The 16,820-nt window shown below is 36.6% G+C and overlaps 1 protein-coding gene across 2 annotated transcripts in view; it reads right to left on the minus strand.

Annotated features, from left to right (window-relative positions):
• LOC147833990 (uncharacterized) overlaps window positions 1-16,278 on the minus strand; it is a 162,882-nt gene extending 146,604 nt beyond the window's left edge. For both annotated transcript variants that reach the window (XM_087281834.1, XM_087281833.1), the window contains exon 1: window positions 16,138-16,278. The gene's annotated coding sequence lies outside the window, so the exon portion shown is untranslated. The remainder of the gene's footprint in view (window positions 1-16,137) is intronic.
• Window positions 16,279-16,820: the final 542 nt, after the last annotated feature.

A 16,820-nucleotide genomic window follows, 5' to 3' on the forward strand; every position in this document is an offset into this window, starting at 1 on the left:
TTATGTGAGGACACTAAATTGAGAAATCTCATCATTTACAGATATATAAAAAATCCTCAATAGAACATCAATTTACTGCAACCTTTTAATATTTGACCCAAAGCTAAAACTAAGGGACAAAAAAAAAACAAAAAAAAAAAAAAGAAAGAAATCTATATATGAACCAGAAAAAAGCTCTATATGTTCTGTCTGCAGCCCCTCATTGCCTTTTCGTCCACCGGGAGCAGCTCTGGGAAGTGTCTGCTTTGCATGGCGAGCTGACGTGGCCTGACAGGCAGTAGGGAACCTCACGAGGTGATCGCACCCCGATCCACAGAGGTTATGTCATCAAACCTGGGTCAGCTGTATAATTGGGCTGGGGTCAGTGAGGTGATATGGAGCGTGACAATGAAGCTCTAGAGTTACAGTGCAGATCTGGCTGCTTTGGTGACTGCAGGAGGCACTTATGTACCCCCAGACTGCTCAGGGATCGGTGAGGTGTCTGTTCACTCTCACTGCAATAAAACATGTCAGAGATTCCTATTAAAGCTAACTTATGGACTGAGCTGACAACCTTGGACCTATGAAGTCTGTTAGAGGCTTATTAGTAGGGCTGCATGACTCTGGATAAAACGGACACTTTAAAAGTCCCTTTTCCAACAAGATAATGTATCTAGTGATATGAAGAAATTAAATTAAAAACAGACCAATACTGTTTTGAAGGTGTTCACCGATGTGTTTATACTTAACCAGAACAAAAAGTCAAAAGGAGCATAAATAAGCAAGAAACAAAGTAATATTCTACGTTCAAAATAAGAAATCAACAACGTAACATAATATTATGTTATTGACGCCAATGTTTACATATTAAAGGGCACATATGATAAAAATCATCTTACTGTGTGTTGGTATAGTGTGTCCACAGTGATATTGGGGTGATGTACAGACAGTAAGTCTTCTTTTTAAATTCCCTGATGTTAAAATAGGATCCAAATTCCTCCCCTTTTGAGGCCCACCACAACGTGATGTAGGAGTGCGGTTTCCCCACTCACCGATTTGATTGACAGTCGCATATTAACGTGCCTCTGTAGTAACACGTATAATCATAGCAAAAAGGCAGGATGTGCGCAAATCAACTGAGATACAAGACCTCTGAAGATGTGATCAAGAATGAGTTATACAAGTTTAAAACGTTTTTAAAGCAGTGCATGTTTGTAATGAATTACAGAGATTTTACTCTCTTTATCACCACCGCCTCATGTCAGTACAATTATAAAAGAAGACGCTTTAATCCTGGTTTGTGGACGTTAAAACAGGTTTATTTTTTGTACAATAACATAATGTATATCCATAGAGCAGTGGATATTAACATATATTATGTATCCCGTCACATTTGCCTAGCATAAAATTAGACAGGGACAGGCACGTGGGAATGATAGATGGGAGAACTAGCATTAAAGCCACAGACAACAAAAACAGCTACAGTGTGTTCAAAGCAGAAAATGCAATATTCTGACAGCTATAATAAATAATCTGATGGGTGTTTTTAATTGCAACTTGACAGACACTTTCTAGAGACACAAAATCCTTATCTTAAATCTTGAAAAAATGGGTAAAACAGGTGCTCTATAATTTCTTCATTTTCAAATGTTAAAATAATAAGCTTTTATTTTGATCAGAGAAACATGCACACGTGAGCTGCTTGTTGTACACTGTATAATTGAATATATATATATACACAAGTCTGAGGGATAAATTAGCAGCCTTACTGTTATATATTTATTCTTTTTCAAATATTTCATTTAAGTGATGTAGCAAAGACATTTTCACATTATTATTTTAGATTTGTTCTTCTTAAAGTCTTTTTTGCTTTATTTTGACTGGAATAAAAGCAGTTTTCAATAAAAAAAACATTTAAAGTCAAAATTACTAGCCTTCTTAAAAAAAACTTTTTTTTCCCCAATTATCTACACAACAAACCACTGTTATACAATGATTTACCTAATTACCCTAACTTGCCTAGTTCAACCCTATTAACCTAGTTAAGTCTTTAAATGGCAGTTTAAGCTGAATACTACTATCTTGAAAAATCAATCATTATTCATTTTCTTTTTGGCTTACTCCCTTTATAAATAAATTAGGTCGCCACAGTGGAATGAACCAACAACTTATTCAGCATATTTTTTATGCAGCGAATGCCCTAGACATTTGACTAATAAACAACAAACAATATTAACAAATAAATAAGTACAACAGACATATTGTAATAGATGAGGGCTACACAATATATCTTTTCAGCATGGATATCGCAATGTGTGAATCCACAAGTCACATAACATAAATATGCAATGTTAAGTTGACTTTGCGGTGTAATTTTTAGATTTACATATACAAACCTATCATGCATCCACTGTTAATTTCACTTTTATCTTTGCTTCGTTGCATGTATCCATGCTTGTAGTTTGTTTAATATATTTTATGCATGATTCACTCCCCACAGAATCATCCCTGTCAATCAAAATTACATTTGGTTACACTTTAGGAACCAATTCTAATTATTAACTAGTTGCTTATTGGCTCGCATGTTATTGAGATGCTTATTAGTACTTAATGTATAAAGTATGCATAATCTTTATAAAACTACTCAATACCGAAACTACCTTAATAACTATTATTGAGGAGCAAATTAGGAGTTGATTGAAGCAAAAGTCGAAATGGTTTGCTAAGAGCAAGAATCGAACCTTAAAATAAAGTGACCAAAAATTCAAAGTATTTTTTATATAACAAAGTATATCGCATAAAAACAAAACATTGCATTGTTGGATTTTTCCAATTTCGTGCAGCCCTATAATAGATTTTATCTTGCAGCCTACTTGTTGCCTATCACAGTGTGAAATGATTGATCATGGCTGAGGTAATGCAGAAATAAAAGCTACAACTTTCACTTGGAGCCAAGGCACAGCAGTAACATCTGTAGCAGTGCTGGCAACAAGCCTCTTCTGCCACACCATAAAAGCTTTATTAGTACCATCAACTTGTCTGAAAATCCCACCAGCAGTAATACCGCGGTGTCTTTTCTGCTTTCCAACCCAGTCGCTTCCAATTAATCAGCTTCACTGATACATACTGGATCTGACAGCACGTTGTCAAATCACTGCCTTTCCAAACGTCAAAACTGCAGAAAGAACAACATCACGGGCAATTAAGCGCATTACAGCCTCCGAGAGCTGCCACTTGGACTCCAGCGTGGGGTCTGCGGTGGCACTGAAGTGGAAGGAAAACACAAGGGACCGCAAACAGAGCCTGGAGCCAGGTAAGAAGCAAGAACAACACAAGCCTAATGCACCTCAGCTGTGTTAACAGTGGCCGTCCTGTGGAGGGATGGATCATTGACGTGGACAAAAACAACAAAAGCGCCACAAATGCCAGGGGTTGCGGGTAAGGGGGTTTTGGTGAGTCGCCAGGGAATTGAGAAGGAGCGTCTGTGTCATTCGGAGGCTTGACTTTTGGTTACCGCTCTAATCAGGGAGCTGAATTCTTGTGATTTGCTCAAAGAGCCTCTTGGGAAAGAGCAGCTCTGATGAAGCAGAAGAGGAGAAGGTGAGAAGAGGGGCGAAAACACATCCTGGACTCATTAAATCACCACTGAGCCAAACACCTTAGTCCAGGATTAAACGCACAGAGAGTGGTTTCAGATTTACCTCATTAGTATTCCTAAGTATTTGTGTGGATGTACAGAGCAAAACACACTATGGACATGTTTGTAGAATCGAAGGGACAAAAATCTTAATGTAAATACAGTCAATCCATCACTGATGGCCAATGGACATCACGATGCTGAGCCGGCATCACGATCCTCTGCCCCGCCGCCATCACAGCAACAACATGCTCGCGAAAAATACCATAAGGCCCTATTTACCTTAATACATCTTAGTTTTAAAATGCCATTTTAGAACCAAAACGATCCACGTCCACACTGGCAATAGACTCTATGCACGAACTCTGCTGACGTGTTTCCGGTAGATTATGAGTCAGTCTCTCTACTTCCGCATGGCGCGTTCTATACCGAAATCTAATAGCGGCGAAACCTAAACGTATCGAAGCATGAGAAAGAAGGGAGATTTACACTTGAAGATCCTGTGCTAGTGGATGCCCAGCATCTGGAACATCATTATTGTTCAGTTTCACAACCCACTGCAGATGATTAATACACCAGATCAGGCTGACATTTTCTGTGAAGAGGTGGAGTGACTGAAAGGAGACTGCTTCCATGCTGCTTTTGGCGTTATACAGCTCTAAAAGTATGATTAAAAAATTATGTACACTGAAAAAATATGATTCCTTGGATTTACTCATTTTTTATGTTAAGTAATTGTAAACAATTTATTTGGGCTGAATTTAAACAAACAAATTAAGTTGAACATTATTAAACTTCATTTGTTTGTTTAAATTCAACACAAATAAATTGTTTGCAACAGTTCTGCATGCAACACTTTTTCAGTGAGAGAATTTAACCCAGATGAAATAATTTGGTTATGGGTAAAACAATGACCATGCGGGTCAGGTAGTCAAAAGTGTAAGCAACAAATAATTATTCATAATAATTAAATTCACCACCACTTACGATGACAATGGCATCGGCCAATGTTTCACATTAGACATCGTATGATGTCAAATTGGTCGACATCACCCAACCCCTGGCAAATTCTGACTTAAACTTAAAGTTACTTAAATTCAACCAGCGTTATATTTTTAGACCAGAAATGACATGGGCTTCTCCCAAAAGATAATAGGACAATGTACAAGAGGCATCATTGTCAAAAAAAACCCAAAAATGATCAGGTTTTATGTACATTTGAACAAAAACTTTAAGTCAGAATTTGACTCAAATTCTTTAAGTCAGAATTTGAATTTTCAAGTCAGAATTTTCACAAAGACCTTTACAAATTGCAGTTTTGATGTTGTCCCATTTTCACTGTGAAAAACACCCACATTGTCAATCTTGTCTTCCGTCTAACATGTCCTGCGTGCAATTGCAATTTATCAAGTCATGTGGAAAACCTTCATGACCATGACCGCCCAGCTGCAAGCATTCATTTTGTTCAACAGACAGAAATTATCCATAATGTATAACGTTTAATTTATCAACCTCATTTTCTTATTAAGTTGATTTTTATTAAGTTTAACATGCTGTTTGTTTGCAAATTTATATGAATACATATGATTATGTCTATAAATATTTGGACATCGACTTAATTCTAACATTTTTGGCTATATAAACCAACACAATGGATTTGAAATGAAACAAATAAGATGTGCTGCAACTGCAGACTCTCAGCTTTAATTTAAATTTACACATCTGGTCATGGAACAGCTTAGAAGCCAGTTGTTCAATTACTTTTGGAGCCTTAACAAGTGGGAGGTACATATGCAAACTGTTGTAATTCCTACAGCGTTCACCTGATTTGGATGTAAATACCCTCAAATTAAAGCTGACAGCCTACAGTTAAAGCAAATCTTGTTCATCTCAAATTGTTTTGGTGTATAGAGCCAAAAATGTTAGAATTGAGTCGATGTCCAAATATTTCTAGACCTAACTGTATATATGTGTCTAGTCCATTGGCCCTTTGATGAGGGGACTTACGCTTCAAACAACCTGGAAAACAGATGAGTCTTTAATTTAGACTTGAAAATTTGCAGTGTCGAAGGCATTTTTAATCCAAGCATTAGACAAATACGACTTTATTAAATCTTATTTTCATTTATTTATTCATTGTTCTGTCATTTATATTCAGTGTAAAATTATTACTTTAAATGTCAAAAACTTTTAAAGTCCAAAAAGAAACGGACTGTTGTTTGTTTTTATTTGTTTTTGTGTTGTATTATTTGGTTAGCAGCAATAACACTTTAAAATGTAAAGAGGTTTCATGTGATTTTCTAATCTAGTAGTGTTTTGAAACAGTTGTGAAAACCATGAAACCGTGAATATTTGTCAGACTATAATCGTACAACCAAAATTTAAAATAGCTATTCCCTATTTTGAAGCATGAGGGTTTTAAAAGCATTCAGGCATAAGAAATTGAACCATTCGCAACTTTAATAAAGATTATTTGTATTGAATTATTTTATAAGACTATGCATGCAGTATTCCTGTAAATGTGATTATTCAATTAGTCTACCTGAATACAGTTATACTTCTCAGAAAAGCTTAAAACATTGTTTATTTCATTTGCATCTTTTTCTCTATATTGTATTTATCTATGATTGTAGATTGTTTTTCATATTTTATGCATGACTCACCCTGCTACAGAATCATCCCAATCAATTTAAAATTATTCATTCTCTCCAAATAGAGATATTCAAGTCATCTGGAGAAATTTTATTCATATCATCACAGTATATATTGCAGAAATATCGTGCAGCACTAGTCTAAATATTTACAGAATAGACAATTTATTAGTGGATTAATAATATGTTGACACTGTCAGAGGATTTCTGTTTTTCAGTAAACTCTCAGATAATTTTTTCTTGGATCTCCAGTTTAAAAGCTGTGGTACAGAGGGAGCTTTGAGATTGTTTTGGGAGTGGGGAAAACATTGGAAGCTTTACCTCAGTCTTTATGATTGCATTTCAGCCAGTAAACAAGACTTGGCCCACGGGGATCCTGTGACATTGTAAAATGGAGCAAGGGCTACCGCTGGGCAGTCACTTCAGAAACACTGTTTCTTAAAACTTTTATTGAACTATTTGCAGTTCCCTAAACCTGAACATAAATTCATTATGGCAACATTTTAAACATCAGCATCTGCTCGAATCTTCTTCAAAATGTTAAAAAGCCTTCAATGCGATATTACACCCAGGCGTAAGTCTCACGAGAACCCATAGGAAACAGATTAGGAGGGAGTCACCCCAGAGAGAAGGTTATCAGAGCTGTGCACCAGAGAGATTGTCAGATAGCTAACAATAAAACATCCTGATCCAGGAAAAACCATTGATGAACTCTATTGAGGGGCACAGCGTTGTGGCTCCCCTGAAAAGTGTGAAGACGTTCTTTCTAGCTTATCAAAGAACAAGTGCACAATTATTATCTGCTAAGGAAAGTGACTATCTGCAGGGAAAGGGCACATCTTAAAGGGAAAATCAGGCCTGCGGGAGGGCTGTGGTTTGCAGATGGAGTGCAAACATGCAGACGTTAACGGCACAGCCACCGCTTTGACAGACAGACAAGCAGCACGAGTCGCTACCCTCAAGGTATTCAACTAATCTTTCAAGAGGGAAATTAATCTTCCTTCTGCTCACACAGAAGAATAAAGGTCGTTTTGTTTGAACCTAGCCAAGTTCACCATAATCAGAAGTGCAGCTTAGCTGAAGTTTGCAAGATTGAGTTGTAGGAACTCGACCAGAGCAGTGAACTCTCTACTTAGTTTTTTTTTTAAACAGAGATTACATATGGTCCAAACTAAAAGATGTGACTGACTGAGAAATGTCATATTAAGTACAAACAAGGTGATTGGATGATATGGAAATTATCATATATGGTATCCACAGAATACTAACAGAAAAATTCTTTAATGATGCATCTAACTTTGGGTCAGTTCACTTATGCAATTGAAACATTCCTTAAATAGTAAATACAGTGCATCTGGAAATTATTCATAGCGCTTCACTTTTTCCACCTTTTTTATGTTACAACCTTATTTTAAAATGGATTAAATTTATTTATTTTCTCAAAATTGTACACACAATACCCCAAAATGACAATGTGAAAAAAGATTTTTTGAAATTGTTGCAAATGTATTTAATTGAAATTGTATTGCAGTGAAACTCTAAATCGAGCTCAGGCACATTCTGTTTCCACTGATAACTCTTGGGATGTTTCAACAGCTTAATTGGAGTTCACCTGTGGTAAATTCAGTTGATTGGACATGTTTTGAAAAGGCATACACATATGGTCCCAGAGTTAGGGTTGTGCCGATAGACGATGTCATCGTCCATCGCCGATGGCCGACAAACTTAGCGATGCTGAGCCAGCATCGCAATCCATCGCCTCGCCCCTCATTTATATTGATATACAACTTATTATTTGCATGTTATCTTAAAAGCAATAATGGTCTTTTCATAAGCTGTGTTAAATTCTACATTTAGCTGCCGCTTGCACGGCTGACAGCATCGTGAGGATTAAATGAAAGATTATAGAGTAACTCTCACGCCTAAAATGTGTAGATTCAGTGGCAAACGCTGTTACCTGCAAACCCCGTCCCACAGACTTTACACTGAATGGCTTTAATCCTTTTCATAGGGGACTTGAAACACGAAGTCTTTTATCCACTCTTGGAAAAGTATAAATCGTGGATTAAGATTCAGGACATGATCACTTATAAGATGTGCCATTACTAGTAACTTTAGTTAAATATCAGTGTTATTTTCATTCTCTTATCTTCAGCACTTCACATTTTGTGGTTGTAGCTCCTGTCATCTGAAGGCAGAAGGCAATGACTGAGTGATTGACAGCTGATATTAACCAATCATTCGCATTCAGTTCTAGAACAGTGAGCCAATAAGAAGAGCACAAAGTCGGGGCAAGCATTGCAGGCTTTTTTTACTTCAGCAAGTTCACATAACAACAGTTTTTATCTGTTCCTGAATGCTGCGTTTGGCGTTTTTAGGTGCAAAGATGCATTCTGCATAAATGTCTCCTAAATCCGCCCAATCGGTGAGAATTTTTCAGTGAAAACAATGAAAATGTATGCACTGCAGTGAACTTCAACCGAACTCTCGTCTCTTCCACCAGCTATGGGAAAAGCTATTAGAATGACAAAGATCACTGTGCCTATTCATGCCAAAGTCCCGCAGAAAAAAGGTGATTGACAGGTGGTCATTTGTTTGTAACTTCATTTATTTATGGTTTGGTTATGGGTAAAGCAAAGACCATGTGGGTCAGGTAGTGAAAACGATAGACTACAATTAATTAACTTGTAATGAATTAATTGATAATTAACAACCACCCCCACCCCCCGCCTATGACGACGATGGCATCGTCTATCTCGATGTTTCATATTAGACATCGTGCGATGCCAAATTGGTCAATATCGCCCAACCCTAGTTGACAGTGCATGTTAAAGCACAAACCAAGCATGAAGACAAAGGAATTGTCTGTAGACATCCAAGACAGGATTGTCTAGAGGCACAAGGCTGGGGAAAATTACAGAATAATTTCTCTTTCTCTGAAAGTTCCAATGAGCACAGTGGTCTCCATCATCCGTAAGTGGAAGATGTGTGGAACCACATGGACTCTTTCTAGAGCTGGCTGGCCATCTAAGCTGAGTGATCGGGGGAGAAGGGCCTTAGTCAGGGAGGTGATCAATAACCCGATGGTCACTCTGTCTGAGCTCCAGCGTTCTTCTGTGGAGAGAGGAGAACCTTACAGAAGCACAACCATCTGTGCAGCAATCCACAAATCAGACCTGTATAGTAGAGTGGCCAGACAGAAGCCCCGCCTGGAATTTGCCAAAAGCCATCTGAAGAACTGTTAGACAAAAAAAAATAAAAAATTCTCTAGTCTGATGAGACTAAAATTGATTTCTTTGAAGTGAATGCCAGGCGTTACGTTTGGAGAAAGCCAGGCACCGGTCATCACCAGGCTAATACCTTCCCTACAGTGAAGCATGGTGGTGGCAGCATCATGCTGTGGGGATGTTATTGAGCAGCAGGAACTGGAAGACTAGTTAGGAATAGGATAGAGGGAAAGATGAATGTAGAAAATAAATTATTTAATCCAATTTGGAATAAGGCTCTAACATAAATGTGGAAAAAGTAAAGTGCTATAAATACTGCACACCAGATGCACTGTATAATCCCCTTATCTAGTTGTTTAATTTTAGAAACAATCTATTGTCTGTTTAATAAAAATGCATTAGTAGTGAAAAGTCGACAGCAAAAATAGTAGTACCTGGGACTTTTGTAGTACTTATTAGTACTAGTAGAATAATAGTACTTACTGTAGTACACTGATTGAGCTTTGTAAATTTTTTCGACAATAAAACTTAAGTGCATTGTTCATCATGAGATAATGCTGGTTGTGGAAATCAGTCAGAGAGTCCTCCTGTGGGGCTGCACAATATATGGTTTGAGCATCGATATCGCAATGTGTGTGTCCTCAATAGTCACATTGCAAGATATGCACTGTTGAGTTGGGATAATAGATGACCAGGAACTACAGGTCAAAACACATGAGATTTGTGGAGACTCTGCAGAATTTAAGCACAATAGAGTGCAAGTTAATCATGTGCATGTGTTTTTAAGGCCTGTGACTATGTAAGCATTTTAAGGGAGTTTACAGCATTTGAATAGAGCATAAAGAAGTTTAATAAAGATTCATTATATTGAACAATTTATATGATGATGACTATGCATTATTAATTAGCATTTGATTATTTCATTTTTGTAACTGAATACTGTCAGACTTAGCAGAAAACCATAAATAACTGCATTTCACTTTAATATTTGCTAGATTGTGTTAATTTATGACTGTAGTTTGTAATATGTATAAATAATAAATGACATTAAAATACATTTATATTTCACTTCTCTATAAAATCATCCCAATCGATCTAAAGCAGGGCTATTCAATTAGTTTGTCATGGGGGCCAGTTCATGAAAAGCCTCGCAAATGAGAGGCCGGAGAGATGTGACTTGCAATATACAGTAAGTGGTGACACAACAGAAATAGAAGAGCCCATATGCTGTATTTTTGCTCTAAGACAGCCACGTTGGCTTTTTCTACATTAATATGTTGTATTTTAAAACTACATAACATCACTGCATTGTACAATGTAGCTTTTTTACAAACATATCCAAATATTGCATTTCCGTGTATTGCTTAAGTAGGCTTCTTCTACATTCAAACACATTTATATGCTGTTTTAAACGGCATAACAATTAGAGATGCAACAAATAAAGATTTTGGTATCATGGTTTCAGGGTTATGATTATTATGCATTTATTCAATTCAAAACACTACTAGTTTCGAAAAACACAAGAAAACTGATTATATTTCAAAAAGTGTTGTTTATTGCTGCTCAGTAACCAAATACAGCACTATATATATATATATATATATATATATATATATATATATATATATATATATATATATATATATATATATATATATATATATATTTTTTTTTTTTTTTTTTCTTTATTCTAAACAATAGTTCATTTCTCTCTTTGGACTTAAAAATAAATGAAAAAGTTTTTGATTTAAACATGAGTGATAATTTCACAATGAAGATAAATGAAAGAACAATGAATAAACAAATAAAAAATAAGAATAAATAAAACATTATTATTTCTCTAATGTAAATTTAAGCTTTATATTTTCTAATAATTTAAATGAACTGTTATTATCTGCGTTCATACATCATTTTAAAAACTTGTAATAATTTGTCGAACTTATCTTGTTTACATTGCACTCAAAGCCATGCACAACCCTCACCACTACAGCACGAGATAATTTCTACTGTGTTCCTGGAGGGCGCGAGTGCGTCAGTTGGGTGCGTAAAAGACATAATATGTGAACGGCCTGCTGCTATAGTTAATCCAGTGTGCATGCATATTAGCCTTGCTATAAGCTCAGGACTTTAAACTAGCACACAGTTGGCATAACTTTGTTTAGGTGCAGCAGCAGTTTTTTTCCATGCCACAGAAACGTGGCATTGAGAAGCCTTTAAGATTAATTAACCGTAATGAATTAAAGCGCGCTTAATAGTAAAATGGGCTAATCATTGCATCCCTATTAACGATATCAGTGCATTGGACAAAAGGCCTTTTCTACAAACATATCCAAATGTTTTCGGCTGCCCACCCCACTCACTTAATGTCAGGTGACTCACTCCCTGCACAGCCTTCAACTGCAGCTTGTGCTATATTGAACAGACGCACATCACTTCATAACTATAGCAACAGTTTTTCGACTGAACTAAATTTATTCTTGATGTCTTGTTCACTATTTGGAGGGCTGGAACAAATTGCCTCGGGGGCCACCAATTAAATAGCCCTGATCTAATATATTCACAAAAAAATAAAAAAATTTAAAGTTATACAAGTCATCTGGTGAAATTATATCTCAATATATATTATCTATATCTCAGAGAAAAAAATATTGTGCAGCCCTATCCTACACGATGTCAAACATAAAGAATGACAGAAGCATCAGGGAGTGCACGTTCAAGGAATGCAGAACAATCTTTGCTCAAGCATATTGCATACGCTATCCTTGAAACATTACAACAAACTGAGCTCAATGGGAAACAGACCTGTGTTTGGAGGAGAGGCACATTAAATGGCATCGGCTATATCATCCTTTACCTCTCAAATCTGGAGGAGGTTTTGATGTAATGGCTGGAAAATCTTGGCTGGGGATGCTTCATTCATGCGATAAGGCTCACAATGGCTGCCTTTGTGAACACTACACAGCTTATAAACGCATTAGTATACAGAGATAAAGATGTCATGGAGCACAAGGGGTGGTTTTTGGGAGGGGGCCAGACTGCTATAATTTGCCAACTCGGATTTGATGAACCCCATTAAACTATAATAGCTGATTTTCTAAATCGCTGCCAACGCTCCTCTCTTTAACAAGCTTCTGAGGATGTTTGCCTGTATCCATCCTATTAACCGCCCCACTCTTCCTGATGTCTTAATGCAGGTCAGCTCCTCTGGGTTTTAGAGGGAGAGATATGGATAGAAAAAAAAGAGAGGGAAAGCTTTCTGTTCTCTTTTTCTTATCTTTTAGCACAGCCTCTCGCAGACACTGATGCTCAACAACCAGCCAGGCTTTCTTGGCACAGTCTGTACCATGTAGAGAAACAGCCCCACCACAGACTGGATCTCAGCACATCTGGAGCAAACCTGTTGTTTCGGTGATCACAGGAACCCGTTTCCTGCCAGAACAGCACAAGGAAGTCAAGATGTGCGATGACGCTGACACATATGCAAATACACATGCACTGTCCTTCCCGCAACTTTCCCAGCGGAATAAATCTGCATTTCATCACGGCTATAAATCTATGAAATATTCAGCCTATATATTAAAAATGCAGCTGAGCTTAGACAAGATATGTAAAACTTCACCTTCGCGTTAAATCAAAACATGCGCCTTATCGTCTAATTATTTTTCACTGGATTGTTTATTAAACATGAACCCAAAGACCTTCCTTTCTGCTGTCTTTTGGAGTGCGCGGTGATGAGTCTGTTCGAGACAGCCTGTAAACAGAGACAGGGGAAGTATAAAGAAGAGACTGGGAAAGTGGTGCTGAGGACATCCACCACTCCTCCTGGTTTGGAGAGCCTGTGGTGAGGATTACAGCATGCAATTCATAGTTTACGGTCACATAACTACTCGAAGCGTGGAGGGCAAAACATCCATAGAACTGCGGTTAAACCTGTCCAGTTCCCATCCATGGTTCAAGATCACCTAATAAATAAATTAATTTAAAAACCTGTGAATTGGGCACTTGTAATCCACATTAGATAGGATTGCTTTGTAGTGTACATGCTCTTGTGTTGAATGTGTTTTAACAACCACAAAAGCTAACCTACTCTCTGCCTACTGACCTAACATGTGATTGTCATGGGATGTGTTGTGAGAAAATCTGGTTTATTTACACTTGTTAATAGCATAAACATCTTCATGGTGAAAAACATAAGAAAAACATTCGGTCCCACTTTATATTAAGTGGCCTTAACTAATATGTACTTACACAGGAATTAATAGTTTGTTACAATGTACTTATTGTGTAAATACATGTATTTATTGTGTACTTCTGCTTGATTAAATACCTGTATGTATATACATCTGTAATTAACTTCTGTAATTACATTTGTAAATACACTGCTGACCATTCCCTACACCTTAACCCACCCATAAACCTACCCATACCACCAAACCTGTCCATAACCCAACCCTTATCCCAACTCAAGAGCACCACAAGTGTTCTCAAATACTTTATGAACAAAGTAAGTACATTGTATTTATTTTTTGATGTAAGTACATAGTAGTTAAGGACACTTAATATAAAGTGAGACCAAACATTCCAATAAACATTTGTTTAGTTTTTATTTTTCAGTCATTACAACACAGAAAGGCCTTTGTCCCGCCCTCATGTCCCAACATCTCCTTGTTAATTTAAACACTTTTAAGCACTTTTCAACAAAACAAGCTAATTTTCCAGGTATTCCTGGATTTGAATTTCTAAATTCAACTACTTTAAGCACTTATCCACCTTGTGCCAACACTGACATTATGCTCAAAACACACCCAAAACTCATTAGGAGAATAAGCACAACCGTGTTAGACCATGCGCCTGGGCGCACACCGTATTTTTCCATCCTTAAAATAGCAAAAGTGGATTCAGAAATACCCTTCATGTTTTTGCGCCTAGATCGTTAAAACAAAGCCCTTATTCTTTTATTTGATGCTATAAACCTAGAACTGTATTACTGATTATTAATGCATTATTTTCTTATTATTTACATTACCCCCCCCCCCCCCTTTTTTTTTTGCTTGTATTAGGAGGGAATTTTTTTTCTGAAAATACAATAAATTAAAAATGGTTTACCTGTATAAAAAACCCTCTTGATAAAAAAAATAACAAAGACAAAACCACTATGTAAGAAAGTTTTTTTTTTTTCTTTTGCAGTGAGGGTGTGGTGTCATTATGCGTTTGCGGGTGGGTCTGGTGGGCAAAATCACCATCTTAATTCTTGCATCTTATCCCATACCTAGCGAATGTTTTGCTTTTCTATAGTGTGTAAATGGATATGAGTCATCCATCTTTTTCTGCCGTCACACAAACCTGGTAAGGAAAGAATAGTTTGATTGATGGTCCTATAAGGGTCTGGCATGACGTAAAAACTATGAAAAACATCAACACAACAAGACCATAAAACCAGATGGATTTATCTATTCATGAAACAGGAGAAAAAAAACAAGGACTCTGCTGTGAAATAGTACTACTATTTAAAATATCTATAATGTTATTTTTCCATTTCAATGATTCAATCTATATTAAAATGCCATTTATTCCCTTGATGCAAACCTTAATTTCCAGCAGCCATTACCCCAATCATCAAAGGCATCCTTCACACATCATTCAAATATACTGTACGGATATGTAGCTCAAGAAATGTTGTAATCGAAAATATTATCAATGTTGAAAACTGATGTGCAACTTAATTTTTCTGATAACCATACATTTATTATAACCATGATTAATGTTCAGGATAATTTGTTTGAAACATAAATATTTTGAAACATTAATAATGTCGTAACCACCACTTTTAAACGATTGTGTGCCATAGATCCTCTTTTTACCAAATAGTTCTGTTTTTCCACTATTAAAGCTACTTTTAAGACATTAAAAGTGGATAAAAGTGTTGGCTAAGCAAGAAGTAAACAACAAAAATGTTAGCTCTCTATAAACCGTTTAATGTGATGTTTGCGTTTTAATCTCAGCCAGGATTCACAAAACGCAAGCGAATCTTCAAACCATTCCCACATGTTTCAATGTGTTGCAATGATTACTTATTTTGTTATGATAATAAACAACAGGCATCTGATCCAGCATAGGCAGCCGAGATTATAAAAGCATGATTAGCCATGATTACCACTGTGGTTATTGCCGTGATGACTACTTCAGCTTGGCAAAGTGATGCACTGACCCGCAGCTCCCCTGACTACTGGCCGAGGCGGAGACCCAGACGGTCAAGACATCCTCCACAAACAAACAAGTCAATCGTAAGTAGCCAGACAACATCTGCTGCAAAACAATTAGCCGCTTTGCCTGGCTGGACATTTCAACCTTAAATGTTCTCTATTTGACACAGTCCATTTCTTCGAGACTAGTCAACACCACGAACCGCAGGCTACATGTGCGATAAAATCGATTCTAAACGTGTAAAAGTGAACAACAATCTGCTAAACAAACACTGAATGACTACGACACATTGTACATAACTCCGGAAGAGTGACAACAGAAACAGCAATATAATCATATATCAAATCTCTTAAGAAAGGCCTTAGTTAACCCGGTTGCATGTTGCAGTTATCGCTCATTAAATTGAATAAATATGTTACGACGTAACAAACTTACTGACATCTTTCCCAGAGGAGCAGCAACGGTGTCGTTTTTCCAGTAGCAAGCTATTTTTCCAAACGATCTCGTCATCAACCACCGTCGAAATGAATCGTCACATCATCGACGTTACCGTCAGGCAGGAAAGGCGATTCATTCTAATGAATCAGTTTGTTCTTCTCATGTGAATTTTGAAGCTTGGGAAGGTTTGATTCATTCTATTGAATCGGTTCAATCCTAAAATTCCGATGTACCTTGATGGTAAAGATTCATTTAAATGATTCTTTTCATATTAGTCTGTGGTTTTATACGTAGCATTGGACATTTCTAGTTAATCAGTTGGTTGAGATGATTCACCGGAATGAAATTGTCAAAAAATATTCCTTTATTTATTCATATGTTTTATTTTTAGTTTAATTATCGAACAACATGCACAGAACAGTAGATAAAGTACAACCTTGCAGATAAACATGCAATAGTGATTCATTTTTTTCCACAATATTTTATAGGCTACAAATGATTTTATTTTTTAAAGTAATGAAAAAAACTGCTTTTAACACCACTGAGAAAATTTTAAATATGCAACGTGAACGCTTTCATTTTTATGTACTTGAAATGTTGTTATCGAAATATTAAAACCATTCCTGTTTTATTTTGTCCCCTGGGTTTTGTAAAGCTGTTTTCATTGTATTTACAGTAGTAGGC

Source organism: Danio rerio, chromosome 14 (genome assembly GCF_052040795.2).
Source record: "Danio rerio strain M-AB ecotype USA chromosome 14, GRCz13ab, whole genome shotgun sequence".
Classification (NCBI taxonomy): Eukaryota; Metazoa; Chordata; class Actinopteri; order Cypriniformes; family Danionidae; genus Danio; species Danio rerio.